Source organism: Somniosus microcephalus, chromosome 18 (assembly GCF_052327205.1).
Source record: "Somniosus microcephalus isolate GS21.2 chromosome 18, FLI_Smic_1.0, whole genome shotgun sequence".
In the NCBI taxonomy this organism is placed as follows: Eukaryota; Metazoa; Chordata; class Chondrichthyes; order Squaliformes; family Somniosidae; genus Somniosus; species Somniosus microcephalus.
In genome coordinates this window covers 25206184-25211149 of record NC_141004.1, presented here as the reverse complement: position 1 = coordinate 25211149, position 4966 = coordinate 25206184, and positions in this window count along the sequence as shown.

The window sequence follows — 4966 nt, the reverse complement described above, 5'->3', positions numbered from 1 at the left end:
AGGGCGGCGATCAGGGGCCGCTTGTTGACAGGGGCCGGGAGGTGCCTAGCTGGGGCGTGGGTGCGGAGGAGATGCCGAGGCTTCGAGGCCTACCTGGAAAAACGGGGAAAGGTAGGAAAGTTAATGAGATTAGATAAAAGATTTAGAAAGTAATTAACTTTTTTTAAAAACAATATGTGTTTTAAAAGCAACTTTTTTTTTAAAGACGCAGAAAGCGGGAAAAAGAAAGGAAAAGTTTGGAATCAAGATGGCGGCGACTCACCTCGGTTCAGAACGATAAGGCCCGCCCACACACGCACCGATTTGGTCGACCGTCAGGTCACCGAAACGTAGGATTGGTCAATCGTCCCGTCACTCGACTGTAGGAGGGCCCGGCCGCACGCGCCAGGAACCCGGCGTACGATTGGTCGACCTCGAGGTCACTCTATCACTAATGAGCGGATAATGAGATGCTAATGAGCGGAATTTTGAAAGTTTTTCGGATACCGTGGGCACGATTTTTGTCCGGCCGAAATGTCAATACGCTTACGACCGTTTTGGAATGGTAAGCTTTCTTTTGACGTAACGCACGCGTAGGTACGCTCTATAACTTTCTACCTTTTAATACCTTGAAAGATGAAAGTGAAAGTAGTTATAAAATGTTTTTGGTAAATCTTATGTTATTTTTAAAAGAGATACTAACTTTTTCGAAGCTGGATGAGCAGATTTTGAGCTGGAAGTAAATGGGGTTTTTAGCCAGGGCTGTTTTGGGCTGGGCGGTTTAAATCGAGTCCCAGGCTTTCGGGCCCTGTCTCTGTGAATCTGGTGCCGGGCAACATTTTAAATTGAGTCCCAGGTTTTTGGGCCCTGTCTCTGTGGCCCTCTCTCAATCTGCTGCTGGGCAAAATTTCTACCTTTTAATACCTTGAAAGATGAAAGTGAAAGTACTTATAAAACGTTTTTGGTAAATCTTTTAAAAATAACATAAGAGAAACTAACTTTTTCGAAGCTGGATGAGCAGATTTTGAGCTGGAAGTAAATGGGGTTTTTAGCTTGAGGCAATGGCTGCCACATCCCTGAGATGAAAACGATTAGTCCCGCCCACAGACGCAGCGATTGGCCAACCATCAGACGACCGAACTGTAGGATTGGTCAATCGTGACGGCACAGGATTGGTGGAACCTTGACGCCAGTCAATCAATGCTAAGTAGCAGATAATGAGTTTAATTTTGAAGGTTTTTTGCATAAGGCGCGAAAAATTTTCGTCTGACCGAAAAGTAAATATGCTTACGACCGTCCCGGAAGCGTAAGCTTTCTTTGGAGGTAACGCGCGCGTAGGTACGCTCTATAACTTTCGAGCGCATAGCCGGACAGACGCACACATGAGGACAGACAGACAGAAGGACAGACAGATAGACAGACAGATCGATTCCTTTATATATATAGATAGAAGATAGATAGAAGAAGATAGAAGATAGAAGATAGATAGATAGAAGATAGAAGATAGATAGATATAGATAGAAGATAGAAGATATATAGATAGATAAGATAAGATATATAGATAGAAGGTAGATAGAAGAAGAAGAAAGATAGATAGATATAGATATAGATAGATATATAGATATAGATAGATAGATAGAAGAAGAAGAAAGAAGATAGATAGATGGATGGATGGAAGAAGAGAAGATAGATAGATAGATAGATAGAGAAGAGATAGATAGATAGATAGATAGATAACTAACATCTAAACATGAATATGTAATGAAACCATTCAACTCACAGGCAATGCTTTCGAAGGCGTAACAATGTAAGATTACAGCAGATTAACTTGCAGCACACTTCATGCTGATGTGACCTCTTTGTTTGCTTATCACTATACTACTTCCTGTTCCTGTTGAGTGACCCTACTGGCCATTACCATCTACTGCCACCTACTGGCAGCAACAAAACGTAACAGTTGCAATTATAAGGCAGAACACTAGTGGATGGGGAGACGATGGAGCCTGGTCAGGGCAGGGGTGATGAGGTGAAGCCCTGGTGCATGTGATGTTGAACTTTGGATGAATTGTAGTTCGTAGAGGTGAGGAGACCAGTAAGAAATGGATTGAGTCTTGAGGTAATAAAGATATGGACGAGGTTAAAGCAGGTTATAAAGTGACATACACCCTAGATGTAACCCCAACTTTATTTTGACCTGGAAATCCTTGATGCTGATACTAGTTACAAGAAGTGAGAAAGTATTCCAATTCTATAGTTACTACCTAGCAGTCATTGTGAACATAAAATTCACCCCCAATGTTAAAGAGGATGGTTGTTCAATTTTACCTGCTTATGCTTAGATTAAGTGTCTTAAGGGTTCAATTTAAATATAAAGAACCTTTTTCTTGGAACTTTGAATTTACACTTCAGTAGCGATGAATTACTATTGAACATTTCAATGTTTGCTTTTCAGTTATACAACCTTTACCCTTGAAATAATAAATTATTTCAAATCTAGTTGGGCTGAAATCTTTTAAGATATGGGAATCCTTGCCAAAGGATGCAAGGACAGTACTCCCACTGCTCTGCTACTCCATCCCCAGTAGTATTTAATTCTAAGTGATAATTGCTTGAAGATGCAGGAGATTCATTTACATTATGGGACAGAAATAAATTAGATGGCTGCGATTCTACTTGCTTTGGTGGGGCCAGGGTGGGTGGTGTCGATGGCGGGTTGTGGCCCGCTGCTGACTCCATCCCACTGTGTAAAATGACTTTCCGTTGATGGGGCTTGTTAAGCCCGCCCAGCGGGTTACCTGGCCCAATTAGAGGAAGTGGGTCTGGTAATGTCATTTCATGATGCGTCAGCAACTGGTTTCCTTAAAGGGACCATGGCCACATTTGTCTTGACATTTGTGCTGTCAGTGTTCTACAGCATAGAGGTGCTGCAAACACTGACAATGAATGCACAAAGGCACAGAGCTGCACCCAGGCTCTCCCATGACTCCCTCCCATATGCTTATGGAGGGAGTCACAGCATGCAGGATGGTCCTCTTCCCTTCCCATGGGCGGAAGAGACTTCCCCAGGAGATCATCACAGCCTGGTTGCAGATTGCAGAGGAGGGTACAAGCAGGGATGTGGTCAGGAGGACCTGGTTGTAGTGCCGCAAATGTTTCAATGATCTCAGTAGATCACGAAACGTTAGTACAAAGCCACGCTCACCTTCATCCTGCTGTGTCTCTCATCACATCCACATCACTCAGCCTTCCCTACCCTACTCCTGCAAATCCTTACTCACCAACTTACTTTGGACTTCCACCCATCCCTCTCTATCTATATTATCACATCCCCATCTCGCTAGTCACCCCTCTCACTCGCCCTCATCCTAGTGCAATCAGACCAACTAACAACACACAAGGGCAGGCACTTGGGTGTTTTATGCAATGTTCATGTAAAGTTTCTGTTAATGTGGTGTCAAACATTGAAACCTTTGATTTTCAACACTTTGCATTTCTGGACAGATCTGTGTGCACCTTTGGAAGTGGCTTAGTGAGTTGCAGTGAATGGTGAGACATAACGGTACCCCCTGCTATGGTGATGAGTGTGAAAGGAATGGCTTGGTCATTGTAGGGATGCTTTATGGTGTTGGTGTGGTGCCAACTTGGCACATGTGGCAGCCAGGGTGTACAGCATCAAGTGAAGTAAATGTGACCATGGTGAGGCCATCCCTGGCGTCCTGGGCAGCAATGTGGTTGGGTGCTGATGCCCTGTGTACTGTGCAGCATCAGTTGATTGCAGAGAAGGTTGGTGTTGTTGATGCTGCTGGTGTTGGGGCTGATTGTGGTGGGATTCTGAGGACCAAGGTGAGACAGTATAAAGGGCACCCATGTTGATGGAATAGATGGCAGGTGAAGTAGAGATGGCAGAAGCATTCTGACAATGGTGAGAGAGTTCTTCCAATGAGGTGAGAGTGATTGGAGAGAGGAAAGTGGAAATCCTGCAGAATGTGTGCTGGAAATGGAGTGAGAAAAAGCTTCTGCCTGAGGAAAGTGAATATCAGTCAGGTGGGAGCTTTTACTGTACATTTGAAACTGTCAAGTAATCAGCTGGTGCAATGGCCACTGAACTTGCGCCTCAGCTTGACAGCCGTGGCCTACACAAAGTGGGGATCCAATGGTCATGAAGTTAAAGACAAAAGGTAACTGAAAAAAGGCTGTTAAGCATCTGGCAACTAGATGCTAATCATTTTAATTAGGTGCCCTGCCGCTGCCGGTCGGGCCTGCTCGGCGTTGACGGACCTGACATTTGGGAAAAGTGTGTGGGTGCGATTTGACAGCGAGTTCCTGACCCGCTTTCAATTACTTCAACTTTAACACCCGACCCGCCACCGATCCTGTCCGTTGAGCACTGGCAAAATTTTAGCCGATAACTCCTTCTGAAAGCCCAATGAGTTTATTCAACAAATAATTGAGCCATACAGACCAGGAAGGTCCCAGGTTTGATTTCTGATCTTTGCTAAGTCAGGGCAGTGGCAGGTTGCTTTATTGCCTCTGGGTGTGAAGGAAAGATAAACAGGCAGGGTTCCTGCTCTTGATCGGACCCTGATGTGCTTGTGTTGTTGCCAGGAGATGACCGGTTGACTCTTTGTGGCCAGAGAGCCTGCTGACGCTCCCTGCCAAGGGTCAACATGAAGAATGCCCATCTGGGCGAAATAGCGAAGCGTGTCCAGGCCCATGGGATTGTAAAGCCGCAAGAAGGAATGTGTTCAGGAAGCGAACTGTCACGATTTTGCATTAAGTAGTAGTCCTACTCCGAGAGGTCACATTGTATGGGTAACAGAAGTATAACATTGGTGTAAAATTGAATTATTAGCATTCGCCTTTAAATAAACACATCAAATTCATTTAAATTATTTTTATTTGTAGCAAGTGGAGTCTAGTTTGACTCCGCATTTGTCCAGTCAATGCCACACTTTATATTTGCAAACACGCAGCTTTCCCTCCTACT